This window comes from Crinia signifera, chromosome 9 (assembly GCF_055691185.1).
Source record: "Crinia signifera chromosome 9, ASM5569118v1, whole genome shotgun sequence".
NCBI classification, from domain to species: domain Eukaryota; kingdom Metazoa; phylum Chordata; class Amphibia; order Anura; family Myobatrachidae; genus Crinia; species Crinia signifera.
The window spans coordinates 14509348-14529855 of NC_139225.1; the positions used below are offsets into that span (position 1 = coordinate 14509348).

General features: G+C 49.7%; 1 protein-coding gene across 8 annotated transcripts in view; it reads left to right on the forward strand.

Annotated features, from left to right (window-relative positions):
• ADAMTSL2 (ADAMTS like 2) overlaps nt 1-20508 on the forward strand; it is a 112680-nt gene that overhangs the window by 11549 nt on the left and 80623 nt on the right. The window lies entirely within an intron of this gene.

Genomic DNA, 20508 nt, shown 5'->3' on the forward strand with positions numbered 1-20508 from the left:
CCAGGGGCACTGAGGACAGCCTGCGGTTCAGCCCTGGAAGGGTTAAGTCTGGGGGGAACTCCACTCCCCCAGGTACCCCGTCCGGCCGGGACCTTGTATAAACAGTGTCCCCTGACTGTGGCATGACAAGGCTGGCTGTACCAGTTCGGTGCTGGTTCCAAAATATGGAGGACCCCTACTGCTTATGTCCCCTGTATTTTTGGGACCAGGACCGGTCCAAGAGCCCGGTGCTGGTTTCTTGAATAAGAGGGGACCCCATCCCTTCACCCCCCCATATTTGGGAAACAGGGAGTGGCTCAATAAGCCTGAGGCTGGTTATGCTTGTGGGGGTCCCCATTGTGGTTTTTTTTAATTTGTTTTTATGTGTTGACCCTAGGATTTTTTAGGGCAGGGAGTTGACCACCGGGCAACATTTTATATTAGAAATTTACATTCCAAAAAAAACAAAACATACAGTATATAAACATTTGCACACTGCACTAGGATTACGCCCATTACACATTGTCATACTCTGCTATGTCCATTACATATTCTGTTGTAATGACAATTACACATTATGGCACACACTGTTATGCCTCTTACACATTATACCACACACCATAATGCCCATTACACATAATGGCATACAAAGCAATACCCATTACACATGATGGTACACACTGAAAGTTCTCAGCGGCATGTCAGCGCGGTGAGGGGCAGTGTATGGGCACACAGTGTCACACACAAAAAGGGCAGGGTGCATTTTGAGGTTTTAAATACGGGCAGGATGCGGCACCCTGCAAAAGAGGCTTAGAGGGAACAATACACTCTCATTACTAAAAATCGCACACCATATTACATCTCGCCCCTGAATTAGGTCCCGGGCTTGCACCAGGAGAAGTAGTCATCGCTGTTAGTGTTAAGGTTACATCTGATTGCTGGCCTGGAATTTGACATTGGGGATCTCTGTGCTGCTACCAGGGGTGTCACATCCCAGCATGCCCTGCCACAGAGTTTCTATCAGGGAATGCTATAACTCTGACAAGGCATGCTGGGATGTGTTGGACCGCGTCCACCCAATGCTGCGCCGCTGCCCTCCCAGCTCCACATCGCAGAATAATGGAAATCACAGAATAATAGTTTTCGCAATACAACGGGTTCTGTATCAAGCCCTAAATTTGCCAATCACCATTATCAGAGCTATCTCCTGCATCCAGCTAAGGCAATATAATGCAGTAGGGTGTGAGCGTGACCCCAGATGCCCACCTATGCACATTTTGGGAACAAATTTGCCCTGCGATCAAGTCTGAATTAAGCCCAATGGGGGTAATTCAGACCCGATCTCTGGGATGCTAAATGACAGTGTGTGCAGTCTCTGTGTGTAGCCCAGTACTTGGCTGGGGTGATGGACGCAGTCGGTCGGGGGCTGCAGCTGACGTCACACGATTTCCCTTCATACACCTGGGCACACCTGCGCTTTCCCAGAAAACCTCCCAAACGCCGGCTTCCTGTCAGTTAACTTGCGTATGGCCAGCGATCAAATAACTTTATCACAGGATGGCCTCGCTCATGTGTACTACAGGCAGTCTATCGATAATCGCGAATTTGCAGCCATGAGATCAGTTCTGAATAACCCCCACTGGCTGCTGAGCTGACCACCGTGCTGTGGGAACAGTAACCCCCCTGTAAGTGGCGTTCTCACAAACTGCAGCAGAACATAGTAAAACTTACCGCAATGAAAAACATGGTGAAGAAATAAACCATAGCTTCCATGTGGAACTTCCTTTTGGCCGCGATGCTGATAGTTGGCAGGAATGCCAAGCTGCTGATAGTTGGTAGGAGAAGCTTCGCTACTATAGAGCCCATGGCAAAGTCAGATAGGAGCCCGGATCGTCCTGCGTTTGGGAACGACTAGGTGACAGGACTGAGGCACAGCTGAGTCAGGGGAGATTTAAAAAGTTAAATGTCCAACACATGTGAGGATGCTATGCAGAGTGGCAACAGGTGCCCTTCACGGAGCGTGTGCCATGACAGCTGTACTGTTCTATTTAAATGCCTGTTGCTTGGCCTGTCATGTTAACCATTTCAGAAAGGAGGATGCTAACTGGTACTTTCTGCTATTCGAGCACATCACGTGGTGTGTGCCTTCTGACTGAGTCGCGGCCTCTCATTGTGTGAATGGGGTGACTGGTGACCTAGAGTTATTGTGTACATTATTCCCATGCTGGCCTATTGTTGGCGGGTTCCATGTATGTGCATAACGCAGCATCAAACAGTTCTACAGAGTACACTAGGTTAATAAACCTGTCCTGAATTCTGACACATTCCTGTTTTTGGGTAAGTGGAGGCGGGGGGAATTAGAATGAGGGGGGTTTATAGTCACACATTGCGCTTACTGCAAAATGCGGTCCTGCCCCACAATGCACCTGCATAATTTGTGTCCAAATCTCTATACAGTGATGCGCTTGCATATTGCCACCTGCCCCGGAATATGTTTTGCGTGGCAGGAGCTGCGTGTAATGTCCAGGCTCACCTGCATTATCCAAACTGCGCCCCGAGATCGGGCGCTCACTTGTAGTTTTCCAATGCTTTCAGTAGGATGCAGGGGGCCACCCAGGACAGGGCATGCCGGGTCCCTCCTCCTGGTACCAATGCTTTGCTGAATAGCAAAGCACGGGCATTTCTGTGGTAGCCCCCTGACTGCACTGCACATGTGGCCCACTGCGGCTGCATGTGACATCACGCAGCCTCTAACCCGCCCCCAAAACACCAGCCCAACACTAGGTGGACACCCTAGCAATGCCTCATCAATGACCTCAGGCACTTACAGGCACATTATCCAGACTGCAAATGCAGTTTAAGGGCTTACTCAAGTGAGCTGCCACGTGATTCGACATGGATCTCAGCAGCTTATCAGACGTGATTCCTATCAAAGTAACCTCCTGTCTGCACACCACCCTGTACCTGCATACCGCCTCCTACCTGCACACCACCTCGTACCTGCATACCGCCTCCTGCCTGCACACTACTTCCCCCTGCCTGCACACCACCCGCTGACTGCACACTGCCTCCTGCCTTCACACCACCCCTTACTTGTACACCACCAACCCCTGCCTGCATACTGCCTCCTGCCTGCACACCACCCCTTACCTGCTGTACACCGCCCCCTGCCTGCATACTGCCTCCTGCCTGCACACTGCTTTCCCCTTCCTGCACACCACCCCTTACCTGCACACTGCCCCCTGCTGCACACTGCCCCCTACCTGCACACCTCCTCCTGCCTGCACAGTACTTCCCCCTGCCTGCACACTGCCCCCTACCAGCACACCTCCTCCTGCCTGCACAGTACTTCCCCCTGCCTGCACACCACCCCCTGCTGTACACCGCCCCCTGCCTGCATACTGCCTCCTGCCTGCACACTGCTTTCCCCTTCCTGCACACCACCCCTTACCTGCACACTGCCCCCTACCTGCACACCTCCTCCTGCCTGCACAGTACTTCCCCCTGCCTGCACACCACCCCCTGCTACACACTGCCCCCTGCCTGCATACCTCCTCCTGCCTGCACATTACTTCCCCCTGCCTGCACACCACCCCCTGACAGTAACCTGAGTCTCTGACATGTCCATGGACCTGTGAAGATGATGGGACAAGGACACCAGTCACTAAACCACTGAACATGTTACAGCTGCATCCCTGAGATTCTGCCAGCCCTACAATCCTGGCATAGATATATTACCAGTCACTAGTGTTCTGTGCGGGTGGGGACCAGCGACAACCTCAAATAAGATGTTCTGCATAACTGCAGGGACACGTGGCCACAACACCCCGGGGGACATTTCACCTCCAGGCTGCTACTTATTGCTGTCCATCCATTAATGGTTCTGGTACCACTTTGCACACAGTGTCGACACCCTACCAATGCCGCATCGCCGACCCCAGGCATGTCTCCCTCCTGCCTCTCCAGTATAGAGGGGAGTGCTGTACCCCCTCTCTCCCATCTAGTATGGGGGCGTGCTGTACCCCCTCTCTCCCTCCCTTTTAGTATAGGGGTGTGTGCTGTACCCCCCTCTCTCCTTCCCTTTTAGTATAGGGGTGTGTGCTGTACCCCACTCTCTCCCTCCCTTTTAGTATAGGGGTGTGTGCTGTACCCCCCTCTCTCCTTCCCTTTTAGTATAGGGGTGTGTGCTGTACCCCCCTCTCTCCTTCCCTTTTAGTATAGGGGTGTGTGCTGTACCCCCCTCTCTCCCTCCCTTTTAGTATAGGGGTGTGTGCTGTACCCCCCTCTCTCCCTCCCTTTTATTATAGGGAATGTGCTGTACCCCCTGTAGGGGGGCGTGCTGTACCCACTCTGTCCCTCCCATCTTGTATAGGGGGGCATGCTGTACCCTCTTTCTCCTTCCCGTCTGGTATAGGGGGCATACTGAACCCCTGCCATCTACTATAGGGGGGCAGGCTTTACCCCCTCTCCCTCTTCTGGTATAGGGGGTGTGTGCTGTACTCCCTTCTAGTGTAGGGGGGGGCAGGCTGTACCCCCTCTCTTCCCCTATCTAGTATAGGGGCGTGCTGTACCTCCTCTTTCCCTCCTGTCTAGTATAGGGGGGCAGGCTGTACACCCTCTCTCCCCCTGTCTAGTATAGGGGGGCATGCTGTACCCCCTCTCTCCCTCCCATCTAGTATAGGTGGGCATGCTGTACCCCCTCTCTCCCCCATCTAGTATAGGGGGGCATTCTGTACCCCTCTGTCCCCCCATCTAGTATAGGGGGCAGGCTTTACCCCCTCTCCCTCTCATCTAGTATAGTGGAGCATGCTGTACCCCCTCTCTCCCCCGTCTAGTATAGGGGGGCATGCTGTACCCCCTCTCTCCCTGCCATCTACTATAGGGGGGCATGCTGTACCCCCTCTCTCCCCCATCTAGTATAGGGGGGCATGCTGTACACCCTCTCTCCCCCCGTCTAGTATAGGGGGGCAGGCTGTACACCCTCTCTCCCCCCTTCTAGTATAGGGGGGCAGGCTGTACACCCTCTCTCCCCCCTTCTAGTATAGGGGGGCATGCTGTACCCCCTCTCTCTCATCTAGTATAGGGGGGCAGGCTGTACCCGGTCTCCCCTCGTCTAGTATAGCGGTGTGCTATACCCCCACTCTCTCTCATCTAGTATAGGGGGGCAGGCTCTTTCCCCCCATCTAGTATAGGTGTGTGCTGTACCCCCTCTCTCCCCCATCTAGTTTAGGGGGGCAGGCTGTACCCTCTCTCTCCCCTTGTCTAGTATAGGGGTATGCTTTACCCCCTCTCTCATCTAGTATAGGGGGGCAGGCTGTACACCCTCCCCCCCGTCTAGTATAGGGGGTGTGCTGTACCCCCTCTTTCTCATCTAGTATAGGGGGGAAGGCTGTACACCCTCTCTCCCCCCCGTCTAGTACAGGGGGGCATGATGTACCCCCCCCCCCTCTCTCTCTCATCTAGTATAGGGGGGCATGCTGTAACCTCTCTCACCCATCTAGTATAGGGGTGTGCTTTAAGCCCCTCTCTCATCTAGTATAGGGGGGCAGGCTGTACCCTCTCTCTCTCCTCCGTCTAGTATAGGGGGCGTGCTTTACCCCCTCTCCCTCATCTAGTATAGGGGGCAGTCTGTACCCCCTATTTGCCCCTGTCTAGTAAAGGGGGGTGTGCTGTACTCCTTCTTTCCCTCTTGTCTAGTATACTGGGCAGGCTGTACCCCTCCCTCCATCTAGTATAGGGGGGGGGGGCATGCTGTACAACCTCTCTCCCTCCCATCTGGTATAGGGGAACCTGCCGTTCCCCTATCTTCCTCCTGTCTAGTATAGGGGGTGTGCTTTACCCCCTCCCTCCCTTCTAGTATAGGGGGGAAGGCTGTACCCACTCTCTGCCCCTGTCTAGTATAGGGGGTGTGCTGTACCCCCTCTCTCCCCTTGTCTAGTATAGGGGGCAGGCTGTACCCCCTCTCTGCCCCAATCTAGTATAGGGGGTCAATTTGTACCCCCTTTCACCCTCCATCTAGTATAGGGGGTGTGCTGTACCCCCTCTCTCCCCCGTCTAGTATAGGGGGGGCATGCTGTACCCCCTCTCTCCCTCTGTCTAGTATATGGGGTGTGCTGTATCCCCTCACCCCCCGTCTAGAATAGGCGGGCAGGCTGTACCCCCTCTCTCCCTCCATCTAGTATATGGGGTGTGCTGTGCCTCTTCTCTGCCCCTGTCTAGTATATTGGGTGTGCTGTACCTCCCTCTCTCCCCCTATCTGGTATAGGGGGGCAGGCTGTCCCCCCTCTCCCTCCATCTAGTATAGGGGGTGTGCTGTACCCCCTCTCTCCCCCTGTCTAGTATCCCTAGATAACATTGCTGTATTACATTATGGTAGCAGGACATATAACAATGCTGGCTGCTCTGTATAATCCCTTTTAGGTGCTCCTCACAGTGACCCCTGAGTCCACTCGCTGCTAACAGGTATCTTCCCCTCCATCCTGCAGATCACTTAGTAAGGGGACGTGGCTGTGTGACGTCCCTGCGAGCGAGCAGCTGTGTGACCCAGCTCCACCTTTAGTCGCCTTCGCTTCCACAGAGGAGGCTGAGCAGCTGACTGGGACATGGGGAAAGCAGAATGTTGTGGCTGCCGCAGCTGTCCAGTCCTCTCACAGACATGAATTGCAGTCCCCCAGGCACTGCTGGTGTTACAGGAGCCTGTGGCAGCCAGACTGTTATACTATGGTACTTCTGGGATGCAGGGCAGGGCCGCTATGTTCTACAACGCCTTGGATAACTGAGCCTGAGATCTGGATACAGAAAAAGACATTCACTACCTAACATTTCCCTCCTGGTCAGGTGCCTGAGACCTGGATACAGAAGGACAGTCACTACCTAACATTTCCCTCCTGGTCAGGTGCCTGAGACCTGGATACAGAAGGACGGTCACTACGTAACATTTCCCTCCTGGTCAGGTGCCTGAGACCTAGATACAGAAGGACCGTCACTACCTAACATTTCCCTCCTGGTCAGGTGCCTGAGACCTAGATACAGAAGGACCGTCACTACCTAACATTTCCCTCCTGGTCAGGTGCCTGAGACCTGGATACAGAAGGACGGTCACTACGTAACATTTCCCTCCTGGTCAGGTGCCTGAGACCTGGATACAGAGAAACCGTCACTTCCTAACATTTCCCTCCTGGTCAGGTGCCTGAGACCTGGATACAGAAGGACAGTCACTACCTAACATTTCCCTCCTGGTCAGGTGCCTGAGACCTGGATACAGAAGGACAGTCACTACCTAACATTTCCCTCCTGGTCAGGTGCCTGAGACCTGGATACAGAGGAGCGGTCACTACCTAAAATTTCCCTCCGGGTCAGGTGCCTGAGACCTGGGTACAGATGGACCATCACTACCTTACATGTCCCTCCTGGTCAGGTGCCTGAGACCTGGATACAGAGGGACGGTCACTATCTTACTTCTCCCTCCTGGTCCGGTGCCGGAGACCTGGTTACAGAGGGACGGTCACTACCTAACATTTCCCTCCTGGCCTGGTGCCGGAGACCTGGATACAGAGGGATGGTCACTAGCTAACATTTCCCTCCTTGTCAGGTCAAATGTTTAGTCTGGAAATCATGTACAAAATAAAACATCCTCCTTGCACGCTGCCATATTTCACATTACATTTCCAAACCATGTGCAAAAGCCTTCTGCTTGTATTTTTGTTTTAACTTTAAAGGCCAGAACAGCTGCCGCCATGAATATAATGGAAGCTGACTGTGACGCCGCTCTGACCACGCAGAAAACGTGCATGTACGCAATGGGGCATGTTGACATTCCATGTCAAAGCTTCTCTGGATTGCCAGCTCTTGTGTCCTCACAGGCAGTCACTTACTGAGCATAGGCTGAAGGACAGGAACTTATACCAGTCGTGTTATTACAGCACCTGATATATAACCAGCAGTACAAGTGTGTGTGCGCTGGCGCATGTGGCGGTAGGGCTGCGAGGTGCCCTGGTGACATGTACAACTACACCTACATACTAACACTACATTTCACAGCACATATATGTTGTAATGCATGGATCCTGGCAAAGGGATTTCCCACAATCTCACAGCCCCACTCTAATCTCATCAATGCAGGACACTGTATACTTATTGGGCTACTGGCAGGTATATGCTCCAGTCGGTATCCGGTGTATGCAGTCTCTGTGTAGCCTGGGACTAACTGCAGCTGCAATAGAAATGGATCGGGCCGGAGCTGGTGTCACAGACCCTCCCTGATAACGCCTGGCACGCTTGCGCTTTCCCTGATACTCCCAATAAACAGCCGGTTACAACCCCCAAATGCCGGCTTCCTTTCAGTCGTCTTGGAAATGGCCAACGATTAAAAAAGGTGCTGGATTTTATCGCAGGATGGTCTCGCGCAGTTGATCGATTATCACCTGGCCTGCGCATTCACAGACATGCGATGAGGTCTGAATAACCCTCTTCGCGTTAATGGAAAGACTGCACTGTTTGCTGTATGTGACGTAACTATAAATCCCCCCCCCCCGGCCAGCAGACAGCAGGAAGAGAGACCAGCAGACACTGCTGCTTCCCTTGGCTCCAATGCATCCCAGGCCGCCCCGGCACGCCCATCCGCCCGCCCATCCTGTACACAGTAGCCAATAGCTGGCTCTGTGTGCAGTCAATTGAATCAGTGGGGGGATTTGTTGTCTCTGCCATGGCCGCACCCGCCTCCGGTGCTCAGCCAGTTGGCAGCGGCAGGCAGCAGCATGTCAGTGCCTCAAGCAGGTGCCGGCACCCACACAGACCCCACTGTGGCTTGCTCCCTCAAGTGGCAGCTGGGGCTGCCTTACAGTAGTTACGCCACTGGTATATACCTATCTATAGTCTTACCATACTTAAGCCGGGACACTCACGGATTACAGGGGTTCTTTGGCTGATTATGACCAGGTGAAATGTACGAGAAATCATAGGTTGTAATGGGCGAAGCATGAGCGGTATGTGTGCCCAAGGGGGACGGGCAGTTGAATTGCTCCAGTGTGGGGACCCCTAATGTATTCTGGGTTTACCAAAATAGCAACATATGGATTTACATCATTCCAGAAAACAAGAGGGCTGTGAGACAAGTGTGACTAGCAGCCATATTATGTACATCCTCCAGAGATATTTTGAGTAGGAGATAGTGTTTTATAAAATAACATAAGAGAATGTGTTGTTGGATGCATGCTTAAGCATTCCCATCACATTTTGGTGCCATGTCGTCTTGCACACATACCCGTCCGCCATGTAATACAACAGAGTATGGGTTTGATGGTATCACGCGTTGGCTCCTGGGTGTGTACATTGGCCCGCGATCGGGTGCTTCCATTGCTCCAGCTAGAATGCTGGACTTATGCGTTACTGTCTGAGAGCACAATGCTTATCAAGCCCAGAAATGTGCTCTAGTTTCCCATCCAAGTACGTAAATGTTTATGACGCTGTTCTGCTGGAAATGTATGTACGGTATTCTGTCTGTCTCCTACTGTGGGTTCTGCTCCGCAGCTGAACAGGTGTCCGCGCCTTCTGGATGCACTTGGCCGGCCTGGACGCTGCATACTTGTCTGCTGGCCGGCTCTGGTATAACGCAGCAGGTCCTCCTGGAAATGCTGAATGGAATGTCCATGTGCAGTCAAATCCAACACGGCCAAAGCTAAACTCACAGATTTAGTAAATGACGACAATGTATTTAATCTGGTTATCGGAGGAGCAGGATCCGTGTTTAGTCTGATAATTGCATCAGAAATGTCAGCGTTTTACGTCTTTCATGTTCCGAACCTCTCAGCTCATTAAGACGATCGCTGCCAGGAACGTTACACGCAGCAGCTTCTTTTTAATAAGAAAAAGTTAAAAATAAAGTAAGGCCCTAGCTGACATTAATATGTCTACAGAGCCCAATAATGGACCTGAAATAACTTTATATGGCATATAATTACCTAAATCTATCCACCATGCTCGTGTCACCCCTCTGCTGCTAGAGCCCCTGGTACGGCGGGCGCAGAGTGACGGACAGGTGCATGCACCTGCGTCTGAGTGTCGGGACTGGTCCCAACAGTGCGCACAGCCTTGTCTACACAATGGGGTGTGCACACGCTTCGATTTTGACATGTTTTCGATTTGATTTTGCTTCTAGAAGCAAAAGCAAATCGATCGAAATCAAACTGTTTTATATGTACGTACAGATGCATCAATTTTCCCTGTTTTCGATTCGATTTCTGCTTATAGAAGCAAAATCGCATCGAAACCTAATCAAAATCGAATGGTTTTTAGAACACTGGCATTCGATTCGATGCGCGCTCCGGTTTTCTCATATATTCAAAAGAAACATAGACAGTGCAGGCGAGAAAATATCGAATTCGATCCAGTAAATCGAATGTGTACTTTGTGCCTTGAATGCAAATCGAATTCGATATCGATATTAAATGCAAAAGAGCAGATCAAATGTGAAATTGAATTGGAAAATCAAAAGAGCAGATCAAATGTGAAATTGAATTGGAAAATCAAAGGCAAAATGGAAAGGTGGTGTAGAGGGGAAATCGAAAGCGAAAGCAAATCGATGCGTCTGTATACACCTTTAGACGCGTTCGATCCGCATTCGAAGCAATGCGCGCTCCTGTTTTGTCTAAATCGAATAGAAAAATACACCGAGCAGGCAAGTCTAAAGCCCTGTACACATGCATCGATTTTTTGCGATTTTCAATTCGATTTTGCTTATAGAAGCAAAATCGAATCCTAAATGAAATCGAATGGTTTTTGTATCACTTTCGATCTACATTCAATTCAATGCTCCCGTTTTCACAAAATCCAATGGAAAAATCTACTGTGCAGCCAAGGAAATATCGAATTCGATCTAGTAAATTGAATGTGTACAATGTACTGTGAATGTATATGTAAAAATGAGCGCTAGTAGGGTTAAAGGAGTGGAGGGAAATGCAAGGTTAGGAGGAGAAAAGATTTAGAATGCGGAGGGTAAAAGATTAAGAAAACGAAACGGCACCTGTAAAAAAAGAGGTTAATGAAAAAATGTTTACGCTCCTTTGCAGGAGTGAGGTGTAAAAGTCCGTGCGGGAACCCTGTCAACTCTCCCTACCTCTATCCCGGCTCTTACGTGCAGGCTGCAGCGTGAGTGGAGCGAGCGGCAATGATGTTACAGCCGCGTCTGTGTAAGCTCCGTTGCTGCAGCGTGTCAGCGCGTCCCATCCTTCAATGGTGTTATTCTTAGCGGGGTCGGAGCTGGATAGCGGGGTGGCGGTGACCGGGTGTCCTCTTCTTAACGGGCAGCAGGGATCGGATCAACGCGTTTCATGCGCCAAGCACTTTTTCAAGATAGCTTCTGCTGGTCACTATTGTCTCTTTTAAAGGAAACTTTATTGATAAAAACGGATGTGGTCATCCACATTTCGGTGGGAACTACATTATCAGGCTCAACTTGGAGCTCCATGGCAGGTTAAAAAGTGATTCGAGAGACTATAGTCTCTCGAATCACTTTTTAACCTGCCATGGAGAAAACCCAAAGGGCCTATCCTTTGTCGGAATCCAAAAAGTTCAACCCAGCTGAAGAGGCGGAGACCACATTCGACGTTTGAAACAAATAGAGTCCAAATGGATCTTCGAATTACAAAGCCTCCAGCCAAAAGGTTTAAATATAGATTTCGAACTGAATGCATTTTTATAAAATTCACTACCAATTACCCCCCCTTTTTCTCCATCTCATTTTTCGTCTTTTCTACTTTCTTTACCTAAGTCCTTCCTTTTATTCTCTAAAAGGCACCTGTGTCTAATTGTTTTTGAATTAAATTGTTTTCAATAATTTTTTATCATAAAAAAAGTCCTTTTAATGATCTGGAATTACTATTATTGATACACAACATTGTTGCGTTTAAACAAATAATGAACAATAATTTTTTCTAAGAAAAGCCGTCAAAAGAAAGAATGGCCCTTTCTCTTTTTATCCTTCAAGCTCCAAGTTGAGCCTGATAATGTGGTTCCCACCGAAATGTGGATGACCACATCCGTTTTTATCAATAAAGTTTCCTTTAAAAGAGACAATAGTGACCAGCAGAAGCTATCTTGAAAAAGTGCTTGGCGCATGAAACGCGTTGATCCGATCCCTGCTGCCCGTTAAGAAGAGGACACCCGGTCACCGCCACCCCGCTATCCAGCTCCGACCCCGCTAAGAATAACACCATTGAAGGACGGGACGCGCTGACACGCTGCAGCAACGGAGCTTACACAGACGCGGCTGTAACATCATTGCCGCTCGCTCCACACACGCTGCAGCCTGCACGTAAGAGCCGGGATAGAGGTAGGGAGAGTTGACAGGGTTCCCGCATGGACTTTTACACCTCACTCCTGCAAAGGAGCGTAAACATTTTTTCATTAACCCCTTCCCGACATTGCCTTTTATGCTAATTTTTTTTTTTTTTTTCCTCCTTGCGTTCAAATAAGCGTAACTTTTTTAATTTTCCGGCTATATAGACACATGAGGGCTTTTTTTTGCGGGACAAGTTGTACTTTGTAATGGTACCATTTACTATACCGTATAATATTCTGGGGAATCAGGAAATAATTCAATGTGGGGTAAAAAAAAAAAAAAACGCCATTCCACAATTTTGCGCTGGTTACGGTTTTTTTGGAGTTCATAGTTCGTTTAAAATGATGGGTTATCTTTATTCTATGGGTCGTTACGATTCTGGTGATACCAAACTTATATAGTTTTCGTTATGTTTTACCACTAAAAAAAAAAATCGCAACTTTTACGGTTTTTCTAATTTGCGTTGCGTCGCCATGTTCTGCGGCTTATAACTTTTTTATTTTTCCACCTACGGACCTGGGTGAGGGCTCATTTTTTGCGGGCTGAAGTGTACTTTTTAATTAATTTAATTATGGGATATGGGCGACTTTCTGATCTCTTTTAGTTATTTTTTTTTGGGTACGCGATGCGACCAAAAAACGTAGTTTTGGCGTTTGGAATTATTTTCCATTTACGCCTTTAACCGTGCGGGATAACTAATGTTATATTTTAATAGATCGGACTTTTAGGAACGCGGCGATACCAAATATGTTTTTTTTTTTTATTTTTTATTTATTTTTATTTGTGAAATGGGGAAAGGGGGGTGATTTGAACTTTTAATATTTTTTTATTTTTAAACTTTATTTTTTTTTTTTTTTTACTTTTACTACAAGGCCCCCTAGTGTAATTGACCACTAGGGGGCGCGATCGCCTGTACTAGGTTCAGCCATAGAGCTCTATGGCTGAACGTAGTGATTTTATGCACTTCCTATTACATCCTGCCTGAGGCAGGATGTAATAGGTATGCATACACGGCCAGCACAGGGGTCTACATTAGACCCCTGGCTACCATGGCAACCGATCGGCACCCTCCGATCTCGCTGCGGGGGGCCCCGATCGGCGCCGGAGGGGGGCGCCCCCCCTCCGATCAGCTATTTAAGCACTGCGGTCGCTTTGCCCGCGGTGCTTAAAGGGTTAAACGGCCACGATCGGCGAACTCGCCGCTCGTGGCCGTGAGAGCAGGGACCTGGCTGTAATATACAGCCATTACCTGCTCTCTGTCAAGCCAGCTCACTCCGTGAGCTGGCTTGATTCCCCCGCACCCGACATATGACGTAAATGTACGTCATATGTCGGGAAGGGGTTAACCTCTTTTTTTACAGGTGCCGTTTCGTTTTCTTAATCTTTTACCCTCCGCATTCTAAATCTTTTCTCCTCCTAACCTTGCATTTCCCTCCACTCCTTTAACCCTACTAGCGCTCATTTTTACATATAACCAGGAAACAAAAGGGAATTTATTTTTCCTCTTTTTTTATTGAGCAGCTTTTCCCCTCATTAAAATTAGCGCAAGTGAAAACCAACATCCTTATACTGTGAATGTATATCGAATTCAATATTGAATGCGATATCTAATGCAAAAGTACAGATCTAATGCCAAATCAAATGGAAAGATCTAATGCCAGATCTAATAGAAAATCAAATCTAACATCGAATCAAAAGCAAATCGATGTGTGTGTACAGGGCTTATATCAAATACAATCTAGTAGATCGAATGTGTACACTGTGCCTACACTGTGAAATCGAATCGAATACAAAAGTACAGATCTAATGCAAAATTGAATGGAAATATCTAATGGAAAATCGAATCGAACATCAAATCTAAAGCAATTCGAAGGGTGTGTACACACCTTTAAGAGATGGTGGCTTGTGTAGAGATATTGTTCTGTATGGGGAGATGGATACAGGGCAGAATACGCACCCAGAAGAATAAGCCTCTCCATTCTACATTCTGTTACGCCTTCTTTTCTAGTGGATGGGTCCTTAATACAAGTCCTTTTCAAGCGGCCTATGCGTATTGGCAGAAGCGATGGGAGTGTCCCGATGATGCGTATTGGCAGAAGCAGTGGGAGTGTCTTGATGGTGCGTAACGGCAGAAGCAGTGGGAGTGTCCCGATGGTGCGTATGGGCATAAGCAGTGGGAGTGTCCTCATGATGCGTATCGGCAGAAGCAGTGGGAGTGTCCTGATGATGCATATCGGCAGAAGCAGTGGGAGTGTCCCGATGGCGCGTATCGGCAGAAGCAGTGGGAGTGTCCCGATGGCGTGTATCGGCAGAAGCAGTGGGAGTGTACCGATGGCGCGTATCGGCAGAAGCATTGGGAGTTTTCCGATGGTGTGAATCGGCAGAAGCAGTGGGAGTGTCCTGATGGTGCGTATCGGCAGAACCAGTGGGAATGGCCCAATGATATGAATCGGCAGAAGCGATGGGAGTGTCCTGATGGTGCATATTGGCAGAAGCAAGCGGTGGGAGTGTCCCGATGGTGCGTATCTGCAGAAGCAGTGGGAGTGTCCCGATGATACGAATCGGCAGAAGCGATGGGAGTGTCCTGATGGTGCGTATCGGCAGAAGCAGTGGGAGTGTCCTGATAGGGCGTATCGGCAGAAGCAGTGGGAGTGTCCCGATGGTGCGTATAGGCAGAAGCAGTGGGAGTGTCTTGATGGTGCGTATCGGCAGAAGCAGTGGGAGTGTCCCAATGATGCGTATCTACAGAAGCAGTGGCAGTGTCCCGATGATACAAGTCTGCAGAACCATTGGGAGTGCCCCGATGATGCGAATCAGCAGAAGTTGTGGGAATGTTCCAATGATGCGTATCGGCAGAATCGGTGGGAGTGTCCTGATGATGCATAGCCGCAGACGTGGTGGCAGTGTCCCGATGAGATGAATTGGCAGAAGCAGTGGGAGTGCCCTGATACGAATCAAGTCATCACAACCAGTTGAGGCTCCATCTGTATCTTTGTGGCTCATTTAAATTTTAAGTTTTGCTTCTAAATCCCCCGAAAACACCTGTTCTATTAATATTAAGTTTACCGGCATGTATGTAGAAGGGACCTCGCAGCCGCATCCGATGCGATCCGATGCCTCCCGATGTAACAGTCCATTCTGGATATCCCTGCAGTTACTGCCATTCTGAGGTGGCAGTATCCCATTGTAGCCTATGGGCTACTAAGGTCAGGTCAGGCAAAGTTGAACGCATATGACCCCCCTCCCCCAGAAAAGCAGAGCACAGGGATTGGCTCCTTTCAGAGCTCCTGACCTTGTCTTGTGTCTGCAGGAACATACATCCCGCCAATAATATCGCATAATGCAAAGATCCCGCCCAGATCACATTGTATATGTGATCCTTAGTAAATGGGCCCCGGTACTGTGATATTCAGTGTGTGACGATAAATAGATGATTTGCTATTCAGTCTATGTTCTTTATGACATCTCCCAGTACGATGTGATTAGGGATGCCAATCCCGGGGCATTAATTCAATCCCGGGATTCGGGATTGAAAAATGCTCAATTCTGGGATCCCGGGATCGGCTTTCCTAATAAAAAATCGCCCCATTTACTTACATCTTACAGGTGCGGCCGGCGGCCCGGGTTGCTGGGTGGGAGCCAGGTTGCCAGGTGGGCAGCTTCATACTGCCGGGAGCCGGGTTGCTGGCTGGGTGGGATGGCTAGGTGGGCGGATGGGCTGGCTAGGTGGGCGGGTGGACTGGCTAGGTGGGCGGGCAGGCGGGAGGGCAGCTTCATACTGCCGGGAGCCTGGTGGGGTGGGGGGCGGGTATTTCATACTGCGGAATTGCTTGGAGGGTGGGTAGGTGGGCGGGCGGCTTCATACTGCCGGGCATGATCTCTGCCTGCGCAGCGTGACCTCTGATCTCATCATGCTGAGAGGTCACGCTGCGCAGTGCTGCTCTGCCAGGTATGGGAGAAGCCTGTGCTCAGACGCTGCCCGGCATTAGACTGCGCATGCACAGTCTAATCCCGAAATCCCGGGATTGGAAACTCCAATCCCGGGATTTAAATCCCAGCGGTTTGGGGTCCAAGTCCCGGGATCCCGCCGATCCCGGGATTGGCCACCTTAGACGTGATGCAGCTCACAGACAGTGTCTAGGTAGACAGGCACTAGGCCCAGAGCAGCAGCGCACCCTAGTGCCCATGTTATCTGCATGGTAATCGTGTTTTAGCTACTGGTTGTTAGGAACTTAGTTGCAGGCTTGCCCGGAGAGGAGACTATCAGCAGCATGTCGGGTTTAGTCTTTAGTAGAGATGTGCAGACTCGGATTCCAGAAATCCGAGCCCCCACGAACGTAATCATTCCGAGCAGCGCTCGGAGATTCCCGCCTGACTCGGGTCCGTCCACGTGGTCAGAACGCCATCTCCCGGCGCCGGATTTCGCGAGGCTTTAAATAGCGGCTGCTGCGCCCACCATCTCCAGTCTAGGAGCGGGTTGGGAGAGGGTGTGTTGGTGCTGCTGCTGGGGCTTATACTTGAGCTTGACCTTGACCTTGAACGCAATATTTTGGTACTCTTTACCTAGTACGGCGCCCATTGAAACCAATGTAAAACATGAAAATCGTGTCGGTCGCGTCGCGGCCGGCCATAAACGTACCCGCGATGCCCGCGACGCGATGCTCCCGATTTCCCATAGGAAGCAATGTTAAAAGGCGCGATGGACCCGATTTTAGTGTTAAATGCCTCAATCCACCCGATTTGGCCATAGGAATCAATGTTAAATGGGCCACAGAGCCCATTAACCCTTAAATGTCCCCCCAAATTTTTAACGCCACCCCACGATCCACGCCAACCCGAAGCGTGGCGAGCGCAGCGAGCCCGCGAGGGCGGCGGTACGCGTCCTCCGACCTTTTCATGCCCTACTATCCACGTCGGCGTGGTGTGAGAATATAATAGTGTGGCGAGCGCAGCGAGCCACCGAGCCCGAAGCGTGGCGAGCGCAGCGAGCCCCGCGAGGGGACGCGGATACCTTCACAGTTATACGCGTCCCCTCGCGGGCTTCACAGGTGTCCGTGGCGACCCGGACACCTGTGAAGCCCGCGAGGGGACGCGTCTACCTGTGAAGGTATCCGCGTACCCTCGCGGGGCTCGCTGCGCTCGCCACGCTTCGGGCTCGGTGGCTCGCTGCGCTCGCCACACTATTCTATTCTCACACCACGCCGACGTGGATAGTAGGGCATGAAAAGGTCGGAGGACGCGTATCGCCGCCCCTCGCGGGCTCGCTGCGCTCGCCACGCTTCGGGTTGGCGTGGATCGTGGGGTGGCGTCAAAAATTGGGGGGGACAATTAAGGGTTAATTGGGCCTAATTCAGGGTTAATATGGCCAAATCGGGTCAATTGAGCCATTTAACAGTGAAATCGCGGTCAATCAGCCTTTTTAACATTGTTCCCTATGGGAAAATCGCGGTGATCGCGGTCATCGCGGGCATCGCGACCATCCAATTTTACCCGCGATGACCGCGATCACCGCGATTTTTACCCGCGATGACCACGATTTTGATCGTTGGCGCCCTTCTAGGTAAAGAGTACCAATATTTTTTATTCGCTGGGGCTGTCTCTCAGTGCTGCTGTGTAGTCTATCTGTGTACTTGTAGTACTACTGTCTCCTCTGTGCGGTCTACCTCTGGTGTGCTGTGCTGTAATTATTTTATTTGCTGGGGCTGTCTCCCTCAGTGCTGCTGTGTACTCTGTTCTCCTCTCTGCTTAGGGTGGGCGTTCCCTAGCAAGGAGGACAGTCTAACTGTGTACCTGTAGTACTACTGTCGCCTCTGTGCTGGGGCCTACCTCTGGAGCTGTGCTGTAATATATATTATATGAATAATAAATTATATTATATATAGTCCACTGGTGCTGCCTGCACTGAATCTGCCAGTATTATTTAGTTACTCAGTCCACTGTTGCCACTGGCAGGGCTACTGCCTACCTAGTGTACCTACCTAGTACATACTAGGATGCTATATCTAATTTAATTAAAAAATAATACTTGTGCTGTGTGGGACTGTAAAAAATAATTCCATGTTGCTGGTGCACTGACGTGTGCCACTGAGTGCCACTGCCAAGCAGTACCTAATAATACAATTAATTATTATAAATTCTGCTGGTGCACTGCATAAAGCTACTGGTGGTGTGTAATATAACTACCTTTTGTGGTGACCACTGGCAGTGCTACTGCCTGCCTGCCTACCTACCTAGTAGTTTATTGTCTCTACCTACTAGGCTGCTATATTATTAATACTTAATTAATTGAATTATATATAGTCCACTGGTGCTGCCTGCACTGAATACTGTGAATAGAGGTTGCCAGTATTATTTACTCAGTCCACTGTTGCCACTGGCAGTGTTACTGCCTAAGTGTACCTACCTAGTAGTACAACTACATACTAGGCTGCTATATCTAATTTAATTAAAAAATAATACTTGTGCTGTGTGGGACTGTAAAAAACAATTCCATGCTGCTGGTGCACTGATGTGTGCCACTACCAAGCAATACCTAATAATACAATTAATTATTATAAATTCTGCTGGTGCACAATACTAGTATTGCTGACGTATCTACCTGTCTGGTGCCTAGTACTGCCGTATCTACCTGTCTGGTGCCTAGTACTGCCGTATCTACTGCTGCAGTGCCACTCTTACATGAGCCACGTGTTTGTGCCGCACTCTTGTGTGGCTTAGCATAGTTATCCAGCTACCTCGGTGCAACCTTTTGCCCTAAAAACAATATTGTGAGGTGTTCAAAATAGACTGGAAATGAGTGGAAATGAATGCTATTGAGGTCAATATAGCGTAGGAGCAAAAAAAAACCCCTCAAATTCTGTGATTTTAGCCGTTTTTATGCTTTTTTTAACAAAAAAATCAGAACCCAAAACCCAAAAAATCCAAACACAAAACACTTAGGAGGTGTTTTGCCAAAACCCATTAGAACCCAAAACCTCAAGGTAATCAGAACCCAAAACCCGAAAAGTGGCCGGTGCACATCCCTAGTCTTTAGCCCCTCCCCCCAAATAGCTGCAAATCGTGGTATTTAAATGCCGCAACGGAGAGATATAGTGGGAGGGTGGCCAAATCCCGGAGTTAAATTTACTAAAGCTTCTAAGAATGAAAGAGGTGATGTGGCCCATAGCAACCAATTAGATTCTGTCTATCCATGGTATCTTAGAAAATGATGGACAGAATCTTATTGGTTGCTATGGAAACATTGCCTCCTGAGTATTGGGGACTTATAATATTTGCCCATCACAGTTGGATCGTGTGATGTTTATTGTGGGTGACATATACCAAAGTTTACTTTTATATAAAAGGTTGTGGGGTCACAAATATAGAATGGAATAGTATGATGGAGCATAGGCGAATCTAGGGGGTGGTCTGGGGGTGCACAGGACCACCCATTTTGTAGCTGAGGGACGTTGTAAACATTTTGTAGCTGAGGAATGGGGCTTTCCAACGAGCCCAGCCCCATGTCTCTAGCCCCCTGGGAACCGGAGATACTGCCAGGCAAAGCTGGAACGTTTTCCCTATAGGATAACATGGGACGCGCTAATTCTGACCCCCACCCAGTTCAACGGCTGCCAGTTCCCCCTCCGGCATAACTGAAGCTCGAGGTTGATCTCAGTCGAACCCAAATTGCTGGGCCTTCAATCTGATACCAGGCTGGATCCATATGGGTTAATTGGTTCCAGGGATATTGAGGTTAAACCGTTTTTTTTTTTTCATTTCTTAAATGTAATTTCATGACTGTTTATGTTCTTTGAGGGCAGATTTCTCTGGAACCAAACAGCCCAGTTTCACGGGACCAAAATCGTTCGAAGCCAACTCAAAAGTTCTATAATATGATACTGGTCTCATGTAAATGGGTCAGTTGGTTCCGAAGATATAGCTCTTTGGTTAAAGGGGGGTAGGGAGAGTGGTTGTCTCTCCCCCTCACACCAGAAAATGCAGGGACTAGGCTGGTGTATAAGGGGTCAGCCTGGGAATGTCCCTGCATGATCTTAGGACCATATTCCCGGGTAAATCCCTGCATTTTCTGTTGTGAAAGGGGTATTATTTCAAACAGCCTTGACCTGCAGTGCTCTGAATACAGCCGGGCAGCCCGCTGCTCTCTGCCCAGCTGTCAATGACTGTCACCCCTGCAGCTTGTAGTGTACGGCAGG